The following is a 23,272-nucleotide window of genomic DNA, read 5'->3' on the forward strand; positions in this document are numbered from 1 at the left end:
TCTTGAGATGAATTGTTGTCCGAAGTTTTCCCTCAAAATGGCCATAGAATCGCGAGCTGTGTGGCATGTAGCGCCATCTTGTTGAAACCACATGTCAACCAAGTTCAGTTCTTCCATTTTTGGCAACAAAAAGTTTGTTAGCATCGAACGATAGCGATCGCCATTCACCGTAACGTTGCGTCCAACAGCATCTTTGAAAAAATACGGTCCAATGATTCCACCAGCGTACAAACCACACCAAACAGTGCATTTTTCGGGATGCATGGGCAGTTCTTGAACGGCTTCTGGTTGCTCTTCACCCCAAATGCGGCAATTTTGCTTATTTACGTAGCCATTCAACCAGAAATGAGCCTCATCGCTGAACAAAATTTGTCGATAAACACATTTCGAACCGAACACTGATTTTGGTAATAAAATTCAATGATTTGCAAGCGTTGCTCGTTAGTAAGTCTATTCATGATGAAATGTCAAAGCATACTGAGCATCTTTCTCTTTGACACCATGTCTGAAATCCCACGTGATCTGTCAAATACTAATGCATGAAAATCCTAACCTCAAAAAAATCACCCGTTATAATATATATGTTTAAAATAAACAAGTATTCTATTAAAAATTAAATAGTCTCTAGTATACTAGAATACCCGAAACTCCTCTCAATTTCGCAACAGCCATTGAAAATTGCCTTCAATATATGTAACTTATATCTTATAATAATAATAGAAAATCTTGCTATTTAAAATATTACCTAATTACTATAACCATTTTCTATTTTTACACAAATTTCCCAATTTTCTTCATCAAGCAGCGCAGCTAATTTGTGAAAATTATCAGACACAACCAAAAATCATTGAAGAATTTCACCAGCGCTACCACTAAAGTTTGGACAACAACTATTTCAACTAAGCCACATCATTCCAGGAGAGTTTTGCTTAAATGCACAAATGATTTCATTCGCACTTGGAAAAGTTTGCCTTGGCATGGCAGTTGCACGGAAATAATTGCCAGTTTCAGTTGCAGTTGCATTGCCATAAAGTTTTGGGCACGCGCAATTTCTTCCTTCCTGCCGGCATAAAAGCATGAAAGCAGCCGAAAATGAATAAAGTTTGGATTTCCATTTCGGCTCGATGTCCCTACGGCGACGGCCGGTGTTAATGTGCAGCGGAGAGGGCGCTCGCGATTTCCTTCGATTTCAATGGTAATTTTGGCAGCCGAACTTTGGCTTGACTTGCAAGCAAAATTGTAAGTTCAAGAAAACAAGCCGAGAAATAAAATTGCGCCGAACTCAAATTACTTAGTGGGTTATTGGAAAGTTTGGCGAATTAAAACAGAATAAAAGGATTAAAACATAATACATTTGTTGGAAAAAATGAAGAAAATAAGAGTAAATTTATTTATTTCTATTTGCTAGCAAAGTTGACACACCAGAGTTAATTAAGTTTTCAGGAGCAGCGCCGAAAAGTAGGCTACCATTTGATTTCCCCTTCTCACAAAAGCAGCAGTAGCTGAGCTCAAACTCCCACGTGATTATCTTTGTCTGCTCCAGCCTCATCCCTGTTACTTGTCCTGCTCTTTTGATTCTACTCCCCGTTATTGCCATTTTCGTTTATTGATCCTTGTTTCCTGCATCCTTGCGCAACAACAATGAAACTTCGCTCCTTTATTGCCATTCGCTCTCAATCTTCATTTGATATAACGGGTGATTTTTTGAGGTTAGGATTTTCATGCATTAGTATTTGACAGATCACGTGGGATTTCAGACATGGTGTCAAAGAGAAAGATGCTCAGTATGCTTTGACATTTCATCATGAATAGACTTACTAACGAGCAACGCTTGCAAATCATTGAATTTTACTACCAAAATCAGTGTTCGGTTCGAAAATTTTTTATCGACAAATTTTGTTCAGCGATGAGGCTCATTTCTGGTTGAATGGCTACGTAAATAAGCAAAATTGCCGCATTTGGGGTGAAGAGCAACCAGAAGCCGTTCAAGAACTGCCCATGCATCCCGAAAAATGCACTGTTTGGTGTGGTTTGTACGCTGGTGGAATCATTGGACCGTATTTTTTCAAAGATGCTGTTGGACGCAACGTTACGGTGAATGGCGATCGCTATCGTTCGATGCTAACAAACTTTTTGTTGCCAAAAATGGAAGAACTGAACTTGGTTGACATGTGGTTTCAACAAGATGGCGCTACATGCCACACAGCTCGCGATTCTATGGCCATTTTGAGGGAAAACTTCGGACAACAATTCATCTCAAGAAATGGACCCGTAAGTTGGCCACCAAGATCATGCGATTTAACGCCTTTAGACTATTTTTTGTGGGGCTACGTCAAGTCTAAAGTCTACAGAAATAAGCCAGCAACTATTCCAGCTTTGGAAGACAACATTTCCGAAGAAATTCGGGCTATTCCGACCGAAATGCTCGAAAAAGTTGCCCAAAATTGGACTTTCCGAATGGACCACCTAAGACGCAGCCGCGGTCAACATTTAAATGAAATTATCTTCAAAAAGTAAATGTCATGAACCAATCTAACGTTTCAAATAAAGAACCGATGAGATTTTGCAAATTTTATGCGTTTTTTTTTTTAAAAAAGTTATCAAGCTCTTAAAAAATCACCCTTTATGTGGAAAATATTTTAATTACTTTGGATATTGGCAGACGGCAGCCGGTAGCCAGCTGCAGCACACAGCAAGCGCACTTGACCGACCAATCTGCTGGCGATGCACACACGTGCGGCATATATGTATGTGGATGTGGCACGATTGCCATCATAAACACTTTAGCATGAACACCTTCAGGAAATGTGACAAATTTTCTTCATCCACTCGCACGTTACTTCCACCTGCACTTCTCCCTAATACTTGGAGTCCTTTTCGATTTCGCTTTGTGCTCATGTGTGCCTACAAATGGGTCTTACTGTGGGTGTGTGTGTGTGAAAGTATAAGAATGTGTGTCAATTAAGCAAGCTGAGCATTCTTTCGTGTTTAATTGCTTTCGATATATTCACCTGCGCCGACACACCCACTCCGGCTCCGGAAAGCTCCTTGCTTGGCGCATTTCGTATGGGTAATAGCAGGCTAACATATGTCTTACTCACACATGCACAATAATGGCTGCAGCTTAGGTATGTGCAGGGAGGCATGTAAACATTATTTCATGCTACATAACTCGTAAATTCGAATGAAATGTCAAATAAAATGCTTGTGTACTAAATTCTAAGCCGAATTCATTAGGAAGGACGCTGCAGGTGGTGAGAAAATTTCGAATAAATGTATTATATAATGTAAATATATGGTGTGTGTATTTAGCTTGTCTTAAAATAACGAATTCAATTTTAAATTCTTTACATAGATGATTTTATGGACATGCAAAGCTACAAATTAAGATTTTCGCCTTACTTAGCGATTTTTGTGGTTGTTTGGCCTCTCACCTATTTGTAGTTCAAGTCCTTAAGGAGTTATATGACCAGTTAAAAGGCCGAAAAAGCGAATTTTCCAAAATTTTTTCGAGAAAACTTTAAAATTTATTGATCCAAAAATGATTATCTGCACTATGGCATTTTTTGACTGTGTTTTAAGGCTTAGTATTAGTAAAAATATTTATAGGGAAGGAACTACATGTGATCTCCGGGAGCTGCTCTCAAAAAAGACGTTATTAGTTACTAAATAACAGAAGAGTACGAAAAATAATTTTTTTTGACCAAATGGCGGTTTTTTTAGTTAAATCGATCTTCAACCAAAATTTCGGAATTAAATTGTTTATAAATAATAAATTTATAAATAAAAAAAAATATTTTACTTACTAAAAATTATTTTTAAGAAGGTCGTGTTAATATTTGAGACTAATCGGTTTAGCCGTTTTCGAGTAAGGTTAGTCACTGATTTTGAAAACAAAACTTGCCAGTCGCTGTTTTCCAAATATGTTTTGCAATATGAGGCACAGCGTTGCCATGATGGAAAATTATTGCAAATTCCGGGAATTCGTTGAGTTGTTGTCGACAGCGTTCAGAGACGGGAGACTGCGGAAAGTTTCCTCCCCAAAAAGTTAAAAGTTATACATTATTTCCATAATTAGTAATACTCCTCGAAGAAAGCGTTGCAAGTACAAAATTATAGAGCTTCCCTTCAAAATTCTACTCTGAATCCGCCCCTGGTAGCGTTCCCCATTCATGGCTTAACCCGGTTTAAGATGGTCATAATACAGAACACCCTTCAATCTTTGGCGTAAAGGATACTCGGCTTTGTCGAAGATTTGTCTGGTTTTTCAGGTTTTGCAAATGATTTTTTCATGTAGGGTTTGTAGTAATAAATAAATTTTTTATCTTCTGTCAAAACACCGGCGGCATTGAAACGTTTTGATATTCCTGCATATGAAATTTCCAATGATTTTGCGAGCTCTTCTTATGTTTGGCAACAATCCTCATCGAGTTATGCTAAATTTTTTTTGGCCACCCAGAACGTTACTTGTCTTCCACAAAATATCACCAAATCTTAAATTATATTCAATGTGACGTCTAACAAAAACTTTAATTTTTAACACAAACACACATACACGCAGGCAAGTTCAAAGCTGGCAGCAAAAGTGTGGGTGACATCATTACAAAATCATCAAATTTTAATTTGTTTCGCCCCAAAAGCGCTACAAAGCAAATTGTTTTTCGTTCATGAGCCTCCAAGTAGACTTTAAAGCACCCCTGCAATGCTCTTTGCACGCACACTGACACACCGACACATCGCTTGTTTCCCTGTTTTAATATATTTGCGCTTCAAGTATTTTCAGAGCAAACAGCATAGATTCGTGCATGAGCAGCTCTCACACACACATACACACCGACAAACTCTATATTAAATATATATGTGAAATTAAATATATGTGCACTTCCAGCTCTTGCAAATGGCATGTCATATTTGAGAGTGTATGTGTGTGTGTTGTTGGCTACGACTGTCTGGGCATTGTTCAGCGTTTCTGTCATTTGTTTGATGTATGTCAGTGCACTTACTGTCCGTCGCCGTTGAAGCCGATGTCGTTGACATTGTTCTCCATGTCCGCCTTTTGCTTTGCTTTGCTTTGTGGCACAACATTTCCAGTGTTTTATGAGATTTTTCGTCATATTTGGCTTTGCTCGTTTGTTTTCGCTAAACTCACACACACACACTCACTAACACACGCTCACATCAGCGCCAAATTGCTTTTGTTAACGCTTGTTTTGCTTTCATTCTCTTATTTCTGCCATTTTCCTTTCGTTTACTCCATGCAAGTGCTTCGTCTTCAATATGCAAATCCGCTGCCTCGAAGTTCACTAAACGCCACGGGGAGAGGGGAGCAGTGCATAAAAGTTTGTCGTAAGAAAAAATCGTATGTCACTCTACCGTAGTCTCCATGTATGTATGTGTGTGTGTGCAATTGTTTGAGGCTCCTCATATCGTGTATTTGGTTTGTGCCCATGTGTGTAGCACGCTTTAAGGCGTGGCTTTGCTGCAACTGTGACGACATTGACTCGCGCCGCTGCTGCTGCTGCCATCCATTTAGGCTGTCATTTTGTGATTCTCGCTTCTGCCAGCTGCACTTAATACACACTCATGTGGAGATGCAACGTATAAATGCGGAAAAATTACGGTTTTCAGCAACCATCCAGATTTATTTATTTTTTATTTTTCAATTCAAAATCGTGTTCAATTCGCATTCTGCAGTCTCAGCCTACTCACAATTGACAGCCAGTGGGACGTTCTCCAAATCATTGCGCTTTTTTCATTTCCAGCGTTTGACATATTCTTTTTTTTTGTTACCATTTATTGTTGTTGTCATTTGGCCACTCTTTTATCATCGTCTGTCAATGGCAATAGCTGTCAATTTAGCGCGTTTAATAAGCATTCTCGCATAGATTGGCAGCTCTCCATTCGCCATCCAAAATCAAAATTGCTATTAGGCCCTATTTGCGCTGGTCCATTCTTCGCCGAATGATTGGCAATTTCAATGCGTTGTAGCGGCTGCCCAAATTGCCGAAAACAGGCAGCAATCAGCGTGATTCGGACATATTGCCATGTCACAGTGGAGCAATAAAGTTGGAAATAAGTTTTGTAGTTTTGAATAATGAATAGTATTTAGGAATCCAGGCAGATTTTAAATCAAAATATATTATTCATTGAAAATCAACAAGTTTTTATATACTTAGTATTTCTGAATTATTAAAAAATAATGACGTCATTCATGTCATTTCATGGCGAAATCCGGTGCAGAGATTGCTTAGAACTTTAGTCGGAAGAAAATGCGAAAATGTGATAGGAGGTGCCTTAGAAATGAATGAGTACATTCATTATATAGCCAGCTACTAAGTATGTATAAGAAAGCTAATGCTTCGTCATCTGTGTGTTTTAAAAAAATCTCTCGCTCTCCCTTAACAAATACAAGTTAGATTAAGATACCTCAAAATACTTAAATTTATTTAGCCATGTTGGCCTGAACGTCCGTCCCCTGTTCCCCAGTTTTTGTGGTATCGGTCTGAAGTTTAGCGCACGTCCCTTTCTCCCCAAAAAGTTGTTATATTTCGTAACCTCTAGTACATAATTAGTTGTTGTTTTCCTAAAGGACGTTGCACAGTATATATATATATATATATCATTTTTCGAAACTTTCTGAAAGTCATTCTAACGGGTGGGCCATCTAACGTTTTAAATTTGAATTTTCTATATTTCGACATTGAAAACGTCAAATACCATTCGGAAGGTGACAGATATTCAGTAAAAAGTCTAAAATTTACGAAATGGGTCGCTATTCACTAGAAGAAAACTGGGAAATATTGAAAACTTTTTTCCAAACCGAGGATGGTCAATTTTACCGAAAAAGGATGCGGCACAGAAAACCCGCACGTAATCGTCGAGAAGCCAATGCACCCAGCACGAATCACTGTATGGTGCGGATTTTGGTCTAGTGGAATCAGCGGCCCATTTTTCTTCGAAAATGAAAAAGGAACCGCCGTAACCATTAATGGTGAGCGATATCGTGAAATGTTAACCGAATTCTTCTTCAACCAAATTGAAGAGGAAGACTTGGACAACATTTGGTTCCAGCAGGACGGCGCTAGGTGCCATCCAGCAAACGCTACACTCAATCTTTTACGCCCTATCTTCGAAAACCGCATAATCAGCAAAAGAGGTGATGTGAATTGGCCTCCCAGAAGCTACGATTTAACTCCGTTGGACTATTTTCTGTGGGGAGCTGTTAAAGATAAATGTTACGCCAACCATTCAGAAACAATTCAAGATCTAAAGTACGAGATTTAAGCTGCTGTAGCTGCCATAAGGCCTGAAACAGCGAGAAAGTACTCCAAAATTGGGTGGATCGGATAAGCTACTGTAAACTCAGCCGTGATGGTCATTTGTCCGAAATTGTTTCCCACTAATAAATTTCATTAAACAACCTTTTAAATAACTAAGTGTTAGACCTTTGAAAAATATTAAGCCGTTTTTTTATTGACTTTTTAAATTTAAAATTTTATATGGCCCACGCTGTATATACACGCAAGCGACTTTATTTAAAAAGCACGACTTTTTATTTCTAAAAAATAAGCAGCACTTGTTTAAAGTCCGAAAATCAACGTCTATCAATCAGTTATATCTAATTAAATTATTCCACTTTTCGTCTACATTTGTCGAAGGCTAAGGTTTCTCTCTTGGGTTTTAACTCCGGTAATAATGAGCAAACTTCTGTGTTTTGTCCTCCGGCCACAGTCTAGTTTGAAACTAGTAAATCTCTCTACGACTCGAACAGTTTAAATGTAACTGAAAAAATATTTCGTTCAATAAATTTTATGTAAGTTAAATATTCCTTAAAAAGGTTCTTCAACTTGACCGTTTCAAAGCTATTAATGGCTGAAATTTGATTATTTGAACACACATTGTTTTCTTCAAAAATTCGATTTTTTGTGCTTAAATCTCTTTAAAAATTATCTAAGAACATGTACCCAAAGTAGTAGATGGTAATTCGAAATATTGTCAAAGCTAGAAGGGGAATAGTGACCGAGCGTTTAGCAGATATATAGTACAAGTATGAGCGCTTGAGCAGAAAGCGAAAACTTTGACGGGCGATTTCTCGGAGTTTCATTTATAAAATTTATAAATATGGATCTTTTTGAATTTTTTGTTTCCGATAGAAATTGCGACCTGCATCCTGGCCGCCGTCTGACAAATACACATTCGAGATACATCGCGCAATAGCTTCCCAAAGGCAAAATATCAAAGAGTTCGTATCCAAAAAAATTTCGGATGATGTTTAAGTACATAACTATAAACCCTAGAAATTTAGCTTTAATCAATTATTTCTTTCCCTCCCAAAAAAATCTACAAAAAATCTATTTTTTGAAGCTTCTAAAGCAGAAAAATTCATCGTTTTGTTGGAAATTTACTGCTCTACAAAAAAGATTTCCAATAATTTTTTGGTTTAGTGTTTACGAGATAATCATGGTCAAATTATTTTCTACATCCACTCTTTTTATTTCTCTATTAATATCATTACTTTTTTGCAAAAAAAAAAAATAAAATAAAATTTTTGTTCGGCAATAGTACTTCCTATTTCGTTTGTTTTTATTCAATTATTTATGTGAATAACATTTAAAGCTTAAGAACATGTGCACTTAAATTTGCTGTGAGCAAAGAACAAATGTAGAATGCTAATAGTCTGGCATCCGCTTGTCAGACATTTCAAAGTTTTCCGAGGCTTTTGTTTTTCTTTTCCAACAAATATGCAATTCTTTAAATCTCCGACTGCCCACACATCTAACAAACCCTTGCCAACAACGAGATGTCACTGGCCTCTGCTGCAATACCACATACACACCGCACACCCACACACAGACACTCGGTTAGTCATAAATTCAAATAATCAACAAATGTTTAGTGAAAAGCAGACGAAATGTGCACGAACTCGCCGAAGCGGCGTGGCAGGGGCAGCGCTTCTTTTTTGTGACGTATTATTAAGCTCATTGAAGTGGCATAAATTTGTAGCACCCAAAGCTCAACAATGCGGCTTTCACCATACTTCCAATGTACTTGCTCATTACATGTACACATGTGCATATAACAATACTGCGATGTCTGACAAGTGACTGCTACATGCCGCTTGCCGCCCGCCGCATACCACATGCTATGTGGAACCGCACAACAAGAAGCCGAACTAACAATAAGTACAATACCCACACGTTCGGAGTGCATAGAGCGAAGTGAAATTGAAAAATATGTGGTGGCCACTCGAAGCGCAGAGTCTGAAGTGCGGCGTTGGCGCCTAAAAGCATGCTTCGTAGCATTGCAGCTTTTCGGGTACGAGTGCGAGTGCGCGTGTGTGTTGGAGTGAAGTGCTCTTGCAGGTACTTGGAAGTAGGTGCGCGCAAATAAACATGTGGCACAACAAAAGAATAGCGCATGGAGTGGCAAACGTATAGGAAACAACAAAATACTTGCTGTGCTCTTAGAAATATAAAAACAAAAACAACAAAAACATGTGTGTGTAAGACGTATGGGAAGGCTTAACCGGAAGCTGTTGAATTTACGAGGAGGTGCACAGCAATGACATCTAATTTTTCACTCTACTAAATCCTAAATACACAGAGGACCGCGGCAGATTTGGAGAAGTGAAAAACAAATGGGCGGGATCAAAGGTGAAAATGCTTGTAGATGGCAGCGCGGTAAATAGTTTTGTAAATACATATATGTATATACACAAAATTTTTTCACATTTTACTCAAAATACAGAAATCGCTTGTAAATTGTGGCAGCCATATTCTTGGATCCGGATCTGGTGTTTCGGACCGTCACTTAGTACACATATAACTAAAGAAATATTTCAAAATTTCAACTTTGCGTCCTTATTCACTTTTTTCTTTAATTTCTGCCACATTAAAGGCTTAATGAAAACCGTTAATGCTTCCAGAAATTTGTCGTCAACTTAAAGAAGTTGCAAAAGTTCACTATTTACAGCTTGTTCTTCTTCCACACTTTAGCGCTAACAAGCAGCTACAACAACAACGATGAAAAGTATTGTACACATCGGCCGTGGCAAATGTTGTACGAACAAGTGTTAGTCGAGTGGCACAACGGCAAGACAACATGCAACTTCAGAGGCCGCTGGAAGTGACAACGCGCCGCGGAAGAAGAAGCTGAAAATTACAAAGAAAGAGAAACTCCAATAGACACAATCCAACTTTCGACGGTTGCTGGTACGTTATGTAACGGGCATATTACGCGACGTATGACTATTTGGCATTAACAGAAGAGGAAGTGGTAGTTTTTTAACGGTACTACTAGCGAAGCAATTGTAAAACGTGATGTGGCAAGGATTTTAAGTTCTCAATACACACAAGATTTAGAAGAACAGGAACTTATTTGTAATGAGTTTGCAAAGTTGAAATTAGAATAAACCTGAGTTTAATGAGAAAAAATTTTAGAGAAAAGGACATTTAAGTCTCCTCTATTGTATGGACGGACTGACTCCTAGTCTGTTTTAAGCTTTTTAGTATTGTCATAATTAGAGCTGACGCTTCGCTGACAGCTTTTCATTTATTAGAGGACTGACACATACTATATGGACTAACATCATGATTAATTTAAATATATTTCTAAAGCATCCATGGCCACTCAGTATTTGGGTTAGGTGAAAATTCAGGTGTCCATGTGGTCTGTTCATCCACGATGGGATGTCTGGGATCAGTCTATGGGTCCATTGTCTCTCTGCTCTGATAGCTGATATACTTGTAGTCGCGCGAATTCGTCCACCTGGATGTCAGTAGGAGGCATGCTGCCTAGAACTTCAGCAGATATCGTTCGGAAGTCACTTATTACTCGGATTGTAGAAAGCCTGTGGACTGAATTTATTGGTCTTGTATAATATCACAGAACTCATTGCTTTTTTATTAAAAACCTCCAGTAGAAATACACTCTTCACATCCATGGAAATTAGCGCGCACTATTTTTTTGTGCCATCTTTCACTACTTACTGTACATTTCGCAGTATCAACGACTTCTCTAGGTGCGTCAATAGGGGAGCTCTTTTTCTTATAAAGCCGTATTGTCTCTCCGATAATCTGCCAGCTTTTTGGATTGCTAACTCCAAGCGGTTTTTTAGTATGCTTTTGTAAACTTTTCCAATCATCGAACTTACACAAAGCTCGATAAAATGAAGATTCTTCAGGTGCTCCAGACACCTCATCTTCAGTGACTAACAAAAGTAAGCTTCTACGCTTCCTGGCGCAGCGTATGAAGTAGAGTAGTATGTCGGAATCAATGACCCGACTACTCTCTTGCTTTAAGAATACAGCTAATATTTCAAATCGCTGGAAGGCTTAATCGTCCAAAAGCTATTATCGGTTAAAATTTAATTATTTTATGCTACTTTTTTTCTTATGAATTTTATAAGCTATTGAAAAAAACATAAATCGAAAAACTCTTAGTTTTGTACGTAATTTATGCTTTATAAAATAATTATTAAATAAGGTAACTACTTACTAACTTTTAATATGTGTTTTAAAATATTTTTTAATATGTGTTTTAAAATAATTTTTTAATATCTGTTTTAAAATTATTTTTTAATATTTGTTTTATTTTTTTTTTAATCATTTAATCATCGATGATGCACCGAAACCTATAAAAAATATCAAGGTTGATGAATTTGTGTCCAAATATGAAGATATGAATCCGGTTCTACGTCACCGGAATTGATCCGATTTTATCCGGCCACTTGCTGTACTTTCCGAGATCGAACTTGCTCAAAAAACACAAATATGAATCCGTCATGTCATGAAAACAAAAAAGTTTAAACCAAATTCCAAACATAATTGTCAAATTCCCTGCAAAATCAGTTCAAGGCAAAAGTGTGCTCATGCTAAAGTGGCAATGAAAACTCGAAAACTCTATATTTGAGCCAAGTTTTATAAAGCGATAAATTCACATATACATATGTATACACAAGTACAAACACATTCGTTAACTGCTGTTTGAAAAATTTCCTGCGCCCATTCGGTTTTATTGCGCTAACTGTACCGGTAATGTCACCGCGGAGTAACGGCGCATGGCAAAGTTTGGTGGAGGGTCGCCCCTCTTGAGTTTGAAAGTTTAATGAAACAAAATTAAAACGCTGCCACAACGGTAGCCCATGGCGACAGTAAAATTTGCAATGTAACCAAACATTGCAACATAAGTGGCATACATTGTTGCAGCTAGGCACAGCAACAAGGTAACGTTTGATTATGCATCGGTGGTAGGTTTTATGCTTTAGGAGCATTATGGTTCCGGCGTGTGTAAGTTTTATTGAATTTTTGCATTTTACTACAATTTCAGGCAGTTCGTAACATGCTCCCTGTTTCAGACTTCAGACTTTACAATAATATAATTAATAAAATTAGTTTCGATGAAATTAACTTTTGGTCTTCACATGATTTAGCGAACACCAAATATTGCTGAAATCCGTTTATAATCATCTCTAAAATATTTTGTGGTTTTTAGGTAGATTGCTTTTTATATTTCGGGATTTGGTAACCAGTCTGTCAACTTACAATTTCATCGTGAAGCTTGAAGTTTTCGATCCTATACTCGGGGCGCTATATGCTTTGTCTTCAGTAACTTAAAAAATCATCTCTGCCAAAAATTGGAACTCAGCAACAGTGCATTGATGAAGCTCTATAAAAGACTAGTGTTTTTCGAAGGATTTGAGAATTCAATTGTGGTCGTAATTTCCCCAAGACAAATTTCGCTACAGCTGTCCAAAATCAATATATCAATCGCTCAAAAAAATACTCTTGTCGATCGATCTTCAACATCGTGCTGAATTATCGATTTACGCCTATGAGTACGAATGTAAACTGCCCTCGAAAGTGTGGGTATTTCAAGATTAGCCGAGTCCGAGAAAAGTTGGTCGCGCGTTTTCAAATATGATTGCCTGTCTCTTGGAAAAACTGAACATGTCACAACCATACCATTGGAACAACGTAGAGCAGTAAGTTCTTAGAGTTACACTGCCAGTTGTCTTTCAAGGGATTAAAAAACTAACCGTAAGAGATGGATCTCTTTTCACCACCACAATGCTCGCTCTCACACATCGAGTAAAACAAGTTGATCTTTGAGCACTTAAAACAATATAGTTCTGCCTTAGATAGATAGACAAAAATGATTTGAGGTCTTGCATTGCGATCTCGGTCTATTGTGCCCTCTCACATATTTATATGATCACAAAGGTTCGGCATTTTGAATAATTACAGGAGCTTGCTGGGAACGACTGAAGTGATGTGATACCTGTCCACGTAGATGGATTCTAGGACCTTGAGCCTGCTTCTACAAATTTCTGGAGAATCTAAAATCAGGTGATCTGGAGTTTCCTGTTCCATGTCGAAAAACAGGTAGTTTGCGCAAAAGACTATGCTCATGTTGGACAAGTGCTTCATGACCTGCAGTGTCCGTGATTTGGAGACGGAATTTCTGAATTTGAAAGTCCTGCCTTTGTAACCAATAACTGTTGTCATTCCCATACGTAAAAGACAAGCATATACACCATATAAATATGGCAGGTTAACGTTTTTCGACGGGTGATATGTTCAAAAGTCATGAAATATTTGCATTTCAAACTTAATTTCTGCAAATCTACCCAAAATCTCAAAAATTTTATTTCATTTTAAGAAGCATTTCTTCTTAATTACATTACTTTACTAAATTTTAATTTCTATCCCCTGTGCTCTTTTCCAATTTTGTCTCATTTTCCTCTGAAAAGTGATAAGCGACCTGATTTTGTTCTCATTAAAATTTTTTCAGATTTTCCTTTTTTGGAAACGTGTTTTCTTTTAAACGGTGTAGCCGTGCGGGCATAAATGCTTTTAAAAAGCATGGCAACATTGGCTTTTGAAGTGGCAATAATGCCGGCGACAACGGCACCGCTTTCGACGATGAAATGGAGCAAGAACACCCGCAAAACAAGCGAAATAAAGTAGCTTTGTGAGCGATGAAAGGAAATAAGAGCTGAAGTCCTTGCTGAATGAGGCGAAAAGTGGGATAAAAATGGGACTGAAGTGCGGTAAGTAAGTGCTGTTGATAATAAGTGAGAGCCTGTTACGCTTTCTCGGACGGATGGGATCGGGCTTTTTATAAATTATATGAGGCAGTTTGAGTACTTTTTCGTTAATATTTAGCAATTTATTAAATTTAAAAGTTATTTATTTTATATAACTTTAGTATTGTGCTCTTATATACTTATTTTAATATTTTTGTATTTGAATTCGCTTTATGTTGAAATTTCAATATTTAATAGAATATGTTCCAACTGCTCACCAGCAAAATACAACAATTTAAACAATAAAAAAATATTTTTATTGCTTTTTCTTCGCGAGTTACGCCTCATTACAGATTCCTGTCTTCTGCCGCTCAGTCTTTGTGCTCCGCTTCTATCTCAAAACATTCCAATTTTGTATGCTTCGCTTCGCATTTTGTGTTGCAGCAATAAATATTTTTAATATTGCGTACAAATACAACAACAAGCTGGGACACAGCCGTATCAGCTTCGAAAAGCGAAATCTTTGCGCATAGAAACGTCGCGCCCCTCCACAAAAGAGGGAAAGACGCCAGCAACATTACGAGCTTTTATGATATTAAAATTTGTTTTTGTTTAAGGATGTGGAGGACATTATGCTTGCTGCGATTATGAGTGGTGTTTCCAAAAAAAAAAAAACAAAAAAAAATTGGAATCCGTCGCACAGTTAATGTAATTTTAATCCAAAAAAAACAGTAAGTAATGCGGACCGTTATAAATAAAAATTTGTTGTAAAGTTTATGCTGCGCAATTTGCGCGTAACCCAATTACTGGGCTTAAATGATTTTTTTTTTGGTTGCTGTTGTTGTTGTTGTGGTAAAGTAGCATTAAGTGTAGATGATTGAGGCGTTTTTCTTTTATTTACCGTTTGCCTCCGCTCGAGTGCGTGTTTTACTTTTGATAGCTTAATTTCGTTTATTGTAAAACGTTGTGTTTGTATGTGTATGTGTGAGGTTTGCGGCATAATTAACAGCGTTTGGCAGTAATACAAGCACTTTTGTGTGGAATTTATAGCTTCAAAGTGGATCATTATGGAGAAGAAATATGAGTTTATATAAGATAAAAAATTGTTGAAAAAATAATTTTTTTTATCCAACGAAACCCATGTAATGTTTTATTGGAATAAACTATTTATAACAAGAATTGTGTTGACAGTTCAGCCTGTTTTTTGGTTATGGAAATTTCCTGATTTTTCTCAAAGTTCACATATATTTTTGATGTTAGGTGTTTTCCTGATTCGTGATTGATCCAAAATCAATCCAACTGGAACAAATATTTGCAGATTGCGTACCCAAAAAACTCCATATCATCACCTCATAGATCAACTAAGCTTGAGCTTACCCTAAATTTATTAAGACGGGTAATATGAATTCCAGCCACTTTGCTAGGATCTGGGAAAGTGACAAGATGTCGTACAGCCTTGGCAAAGCTTATACGACATAATATTTAGTACTACTGCGTGTATACTAATTGGACAGTGTTCAGTCAAAACACCCACAATAGCTTCGAGATTGATATTTTGGCGGACTTCATGGTTCACTTGGGACCAGAAGGATTTCACACACGTTCTGCTTGTTTCAGCAGTGTCTGCCAAGCTCGAGCGCAAGATAACATCGGACAGCCAACTCGCTTCTAATTGAATAAAATTTGGCTAAGGCTGCCCTCCCTCGTTTGGCTTTGCTGTTGTCGGTGATTCCGCTGTGAGCGGGCACCTAACATGAAACTAGTATGGAAAAAAAACTTAAAGATGTTGCTAATGAGGTCATGTACTTCTTTTAAGCGCACAGTCAGCGAGCTCAAAGCACGCATAGACGCTCGGTTATCAGAGAAAAACTACATTTCTTTGAAGGAAACTGCACTAAAAGTAGTATATCTTCACATAAAGGCAAAGCAACGTATCATCAAAAAAATCGAAATTACTATTTTTTATTACTTACGATTCAGTAATCTATATATATATAGCCATTTTATAAGAAAAACTCAAATTTTGTTTCTAGTGGTTTCTATTACATCGTTTTTTCTTCGCTTGTAAACTTCTGAAAAGTGGTGTTATGTTGTTTTGAATTTTAGGTGACGATATCTACCGCTACCTCGATTGCAGTCACCTCCGCTTGAAAGTCGATACAGTGTTCTGTTAGCCTTAAACTAGAGTTGATGAGAACCCCGGCTGAATACTCTAGCTTCTATACCTCCACCTCTTTCGCTCTTAAGTTCGATCCCTCTTTGAAAAGGTTTACAAGCTGAGCGAAAATTTACGAGTTGCAGCAAATAATCGAACATCATATTAAACACATTATCTCACACAAATCTTATATTTTAAATTTTCAACAAGCACACTTTTTTTGCAATCATTTACCGCAAATGAAAATCCATTTACTCAACGCGCGCTTTAAAGCGATTTCCTGAAATAATAAACATTTTTGCACATTCATTACAGTTTGCTGTTGTAAATGAAACTCTCAGATTAAAAGCTATTTTTTACAGTTACATTTCTTTTGTGCTAAAGCCACTTTCGGCATTATTTTCAATTCCGCAATCCACTTTTACCCACAAGTAGCGCGCTGTGGAGTATATATTCCACTTACACAGGCACTACACAGCAACAATTAATGTATGTGTATGTGTGTGTGTGCGGTTTATTTATTTTACACGCCAAAAATGTGCGTTGGACTCATTTTGTTTGCGTTCGTTGGTTTTCATTTCGCTGCTGAAGTGCTTGCGCCCGCGCGCCAATTGTTATTCTTCAGCTCAGTGCTGAGCACCAGCGCTCGCTGTACGTGAATGCTTGTGTGTGTATGTGTGTGTGAGTTTCGGCGGGTAATTTAATGAATTTTAAATAAGTTTCAAACAGCCGTTTGGCAGCACAGCTGCTGGCACGGCACTCGGCGCCTGTCCATGCTGGCGGGAGCATTGAGCCAATTGCTTTCCGCAATTTGAGGATTAGGTGCGCCAATTTACGGTACCGTTATTATGTGGGCGCCGCAAGAGCTTGTGAGATTTATTGCGACATGAATTTTTTTGGTATTAATTTTTTCAAAACTGTGCGGAGGAAATTGTTGTGCGCAATTTTTTTACACCACGTTACTCATACGCCATGGCACGTGGTGACGGTGATGTGGGTCAGCATTCATAGCTTAGTGGCAGTTTAGCGCTCATTTTTTTTCGTTGTATGCTGGCAAAATATGCACACATATATTACAAAGGATGGGCTTGGCTGGGTATAATTGTAATGTTGTGAAGTATTTTTTACTGGCTTGGATTAGTAAACCTCATACCTTCTAGATATATTAAATAATCTCAAAAGGGTCCAACTAATTCGGAAGTTTTTATCATTAAAATTCAGCAAAACACTTAAAGCTCCGTCTCGATGTTTTCCTTCCTGCAATGAGCTTGTGTTTCTGTAGAAATGGGCAAATCTCAGACCAAAAGAGTCGATGTAACTTCGCCCAGAAACGTCTTCGCCTTGTAGTAACTCAATTTATTACTTATAACGTGCCTTACTAAATAGCGTGTTTTGCCATTTCTAAATTGATTGCGCCGTTACAAAGTGGTCAAATAAATTATGCTGCCCCGCGGTTCTTCTTTGCTACGGAAGGCAGCGGCGATAAGGAAAAAAACGAGGAAAACTTTCTATAAACACAAATTTCCAAAGTCATTGCCTCGCCAAGTAACGGTGCTCTATGCCGTCACTTATTAATTGTAAATATGTTTGAAGGAAGAAGCCCCACCTCCTTCTCAGTAGCGAAATGTCCAGTGTCTAAAAGAGTCTTCAAATTATTTGTTGTACTTTGCAGCACAGTGCTCTTCGTGCGCCTGCCGTCAACTCGTCATTGCCTTTGTTGTTAAATTTTTGTGTTGTTTTTATTGTCATCTTATGTCTGGTCTGCGCCTGATCCGGTCCTCGCGTTTTCGCTTTGCCCATATCCTCGTGCTTTGGACGTCTGTTGCTTTGTCTATATGTCTGTGTGCGTTTGTGTTGGACGCTCTCTTCTTTAAGCTGGTTAAAAAGGCGCAATTACTTGATTTTGTCGGCCATGCTTCGTGTTGCTATTGTTGTTGTAGTTTGTTGGCGCTACAGGAAATGATGTTATTGACCTTACGGGCCTTCATTTTGTAGCACACTCAAGTGAAGTGGCGTTCCTTGGTGAGGAGGAAGCACCGTTTACGAGCCGACTTGCAGCAGTGTGGCCACTTGAGGCTTTAGGCGTTTTGTTGTCGCCGCTACTTGTCAATGTGATGGAGGGCAATAAATTCATGTCGAAGTCGAAATTAAATTTCCAGCGGTAAGTGTGAAGTCGGAAATTTTTTAATAGACGAATATTTGAAATAATAATTTTATTGTTGAAAAAGGTTTAATTATGCAATTTTAGTTTATGAGGGATTGAAAAATAAATATTGAAATTTTTGTTTCGCATTTTTTTTCAATATTTCAGGTGAAAAAATTGTATTTTTGGGAAAAAAATTAAAAAAAAACCGAAAAACATGTTTACGTAACTGGGTGTGTGTGTTATCACAGTTTAAAATTTAAAATATTTTTGCATTGGGTTGCCACCTAATTAAAAATTCTATTTCAGTAAATGTTATAAAGTGAAGATAAATTACTTTAACTCCACCAAATATGATACTAAATTCGTTTGGAAAAAGCTTACAGTTGGAAACATTTCTAAGAGAGTTGCCAGCTGTTTGAAATTTTACATTTAAAAATGTCTAATTATTGATTGACAGTTCAATTTATAGAAGTAAATAGTTAAATATGTGCATCAAACTATGCAGGATTTGGAAGAGGGTTGCCACCATGTTCTAAAATTTTAATTTTTATAATTAAATAAATCGAAAAAATTCAATTTTAAAATAAATGTAACGAATTGCATAAATTTTACACAGTTTAAAATTTGGAAAAAAAAATGTTCATTGGGTTGCCACCTAATTAAAATTTGAATTCAATAAATGTTGTAAGGTAAAGGTAAATTGCTTTAACGCGTCCAAATATATTACTTAAATGGTTTGGCGAAAGCTTAGAGTTGGGAACATTTTTAAAAGAGTTGCCACCTGTTTAAAATTTTACATTACAAAATGTCTTGATTTACAGTTCAAATTATAAGTGTACATACTTAAATACTTGCATTAAAATATACATGCTTTGGAAAAGGGTTGCCACCTGTTTGAAATTTCTATTTAACATATAGTTAAATAAATCGAATAAATTCAATTTTAAAATATTGAAAATGTGTGTTTGAGAAGAATTTTAAAAAATTCAATTCAACCAAGCTTACGAAATAATTCCTATCTCGGAAATTTGGTATAAATTGCTTAAGATAATCCTTTTAGTATCCCAAATATAGAGTTACTTTAAATATAACTAACAGCCATGTTATAATCCTGTGAACAGTTTTCTCAATCAAATTTCGTCATGCTATAATTTAATGACATTTTGGTCTTCAGCATTTAAGCGCTTCTCTACGGCTTTGTGCCCCGTGTCTTCTTTCAATTTCCTATTTTCTTTGTTCAGAGTAACACACATGTGCATGAGTGTGTGTGTTTAAAATTAAATTTCCGTGGAGTATTTCGTACGCATCCTGCTCGCTCGCTTAACGCATTACCAACGCTTGTTTACAAAGGCAACAACACAATAGCTTGTGCCGCACAAGGCACACTCGTGTGTGTAGGACATGCTCTCCGACAAACAAGCATGTTTCCTTTAACGCTTCAACTCATTGCCACAATGACCGTTTTGTTTATTGTGTGTGCGTTGTAGATTAAAGAGCTGGTCCGGATTGTCATTGGTTGGAGGCTCCCCTATGCCGAGTTGTTTACATATTTATATAGGAGTGTCTTGTGGAAAAATATTTCATTATGCTAGAGCAGATATGTTCAACAGTACGTCATCCTCGATATTCCTAGAACTTTGTGGCAACTTTCAAACATACTTGGATTGTCTGTCGTAACTCATCTAACTTTTGAGAAATGGGAAGAATGGTAGGCAACTACAAGCTCACCTCAAAACCTCAACTGTTCACTAAAATGTACAATGTTTGTATAAAACCAAAGAAACCACCTGAAGAACCTTCGACACTGTGGGTAAAGTGTACTAAAATAGAGAATGACTTCATACCATATTGTCCGACGTGTACAGAGTATGTACATAAGGCTCTGAACTGACTTTTCAAAAACAAGGAAAACTTAAAACAACCGTTTTGCGATATAATTTAACAACTATCTACTAACAACTATCTACTCCACTAAAGAAAAGAGTTTAACAACTCTCTTGTGTCAGTCGACTGAGGAATGTAAAGCTATTAGCGAAGCGTCTGCTTTCATAATGACAATACTGACACTTTTTCAACAGATTAGGTGTCCGTCAGTCCTCACAATAGAGGAGACTTAAATGTCCTGTGCCTCCTACGAAGTAATACTTAATCATTGGTTCCGTAAGAGCGTCTGGAGTTGGGAGTAGATTAGATTGAGCGGATTAATGTTCCGTACCCCGGCTTTCGATGCTGTCCCCATACTATAAGAAGAAAAATCCCTTTTGTTAGACACTGTCATACAAATAGTCAAATTCAGACGTGTGCAGGTCCTGCTAATCCGGCATCGAATTACTGAAATTATGTGATAACACCAACTGTTCGAATTCCTACAGGGCACCTTGCGGATACACGTCCCATTGTGCAGTTGTGTAAATAAACGCATGCATCAACGTCCCGGAAACGTGCATAAGTATGTGCGGCTATAGAAGGGACGTTACAAGCCGTATTTACACACTTCAAAATAACATATTATATGCATACATGCCGCTTACATAATGCTTGTGTAACGTAAAGCGCATACGTGCAACACACGCGTTGCTGAACTTATTTAAAGTTGAAAAATTTTTGATTTTTTTTGACGGCGCGTTGTGATCACTCGCTGATTGTGCTGCTTGTTGCACCGCAGTTTCTGGTTTGTGTACGGTAATGCAGTCGCAATTGTTGTTGCCACATGCCACACGCTGATGCCGCACACCGTGCGCGCTTCACGGATCAATGCGCGAAAGCAAATTACTTTTTTGCATGTCCGTGAAAATTAATTTGTCGCCGATTATTTATTGCTTTTCGATATTGTCCTTCACACGCCATTGTCCGTGTAGTGCGCGTGTGTGCCTGTGCCTGTGTGTTAGTGAGAGTGCATGGAATTTGAATGGCGCTTGTTTGTATGTGTCTTTATTTCACGCTTTTACAATGCCGTTGCATTAATTACAAGCGCTGGCATGCAGAAGACTTCGCAGACACGTTTAATATTATTTTATATTTATATATATATAAGTATTTAAATATATTCTGTTATATATACGATATTAAATATTTAAAATAAATCCAAAAAAATTGAAAATGAGTTGTGGCATGTTTAATACGAATTTCTGTACTCACAAAAGCAACAAAAAAAAATAAAAAAAATGCTTTGCTTCGCTTTTATATTCCCTGTCATGCCCTGCCTCGCTTAGTATATTCCACAAACACACAAAAAGCTAACCGTCGTCACACGCGCTGCACAAACACAATGCCGCCGCTGCTGCTCACTTTGCAGTGCCTCTTCCGTGTACCGTTTGCTGTGTTGTGCCGCCTAAAATTATACCACATAAAATTTAATCATATTTTGTTTACTCGGCCCTTTCGCTGTTTGTGCTCGGTTCGGCCATTTTGCCAGTTTCATTGCTCCAGCCACTGTGCATTTCGGTTCGCCGCAGTCATGTTTACAGTGCCACATTCCTTTTCATCAGCTTCTGTTTTCATGAAACCCGTTTTACTAGCTTTATATTTCTCTATTTGCTTTGTGGCTGTTGGAATGCTTTGCTACATGCCGCGCGTGCACGTGTATGAGATCACACACGAGCAGAACTATTCATGTGTCTCCTAAAAAATGGCTTTTTATCTGTCTTTAATGAAGCGATTTATTATATCTGATTTACCCTTGTATCCTTTTAAACAGAATTTTATTTTATTATTTTTCATATGTTTTTATTATGTGCTTGCTGTTGGCTGTACTTTTATAACTGTTTAGCTTCTGTATATGTTTTGTTTGGTGACCAGTTTCAATGGACATAAAAGTGTCCATTTACCATTTTCATGCATGTTTGGAGGCAAAGCGGACCGTTCGTCCCGCACAAGCAGCTCCAAAGCCGTATGAGTTGCATGTTCTAATCTGGACACATTTTGGACTCTTTTTATGTGCCGTTGTTTAATGTGGAATACGCTATAATAGTTATATAATTGTGCTACGTTACTGATTAAATTTAAGTTATAAGTCAGCTTGCTGCATTTTCCATGAAAACATGCAATTATAAAGATTTTCATGAAAAAATATAAATTATTTTTAACAAGGCGAGATTTTATTTTATTTCTTTAACTGGGCAGCTAAAAAACAACCTTGTAACAGACTTCGCTTTGAAATTCCTGTTGTTCCTGTGAAAGAACATTCAATGTGTTATCTATGGAACTCAACTCATTTTGCTTAGCCACCTTGCAGAAGTCCAGAGACTGAACCCAATTTTTGACGGGTTTTCAAGCATAAATCGGCCGATATCGCTGCAATTTCACGTTCGATATTCATACAAAGTTCATAAGTTGTCGCCAGGTTGTTGGCATATACAATATACTTGATATAATCTAACAGAAAAAAATCCAACGGCGTCAAATCGCACGACCGAGGTAGCCAATAGACCAGACCGATTCAAATTCAAACAAATAATGGTGATTCATGGAGTACGTGCGGATTGCTGCTTGGAAAATAACGCATATTTTGCTTATTGACGAAGCCATTCAGCCTGAAATGAGCCTCATCGCAGAATATGATTTTTCGAAGAAAATCCGGATAAATTGCAAGTTGTGGTTCAGCCCAATTCACGAACATACGACGATTCTGTAAGGATGTAGGCCAAGATCTTTTCGCAAAGTTCGCCACAATGAAGTCACAGAGATGCCAAACGCTTGAGGACCACGTATTAGAGACTGATTTATGTCTACCTCAATTGATGCGCTAGCGGCAGCAATATTCTCGACACTGTGGATACTTCTTTGTCTCACTGACACGTGAACATTTTGTATTCTGCCTGTTGATTCAATTTTTTCCACTAGACGCTCAATTATTAATCTGACAGAACGATTATGAGAACCACGATTATGAGAACCATAAAATTGTTGGATCGTATATCTTTTCACGATACTATTTTACTAA

The 23,272-nt window shown here is 37.5% G+C and overlaps 1 protein-coding gene across 3 annotated transcripts in view; it reads right to left on the minus strand.

Annotated features, from left to right (window-relative positions):
* Positions 1-23,272, minus strand: part of LOC105223006 (loricrin) — a 75,393-nt gene that overhangs the window by 22,130 nt on the left and 29,991 nt on the right. The window lies entirely within an intron of this gene.

This window comes from Bactrocera dorsalis, chromosome 4 (genome assembly GCF_023373825.1).
Source record: "Bactrocera dorsalis isolate Fly_Bdor chromosome 4, ASM2337382v1, whole genome shotgun sequence".
Lineage (NCBI taxonomy): Eukaryota > Metazoa > Arthropoda > Insecta > Diptera > Tephritidae > Bactrocera > Bactrocera dorsalis.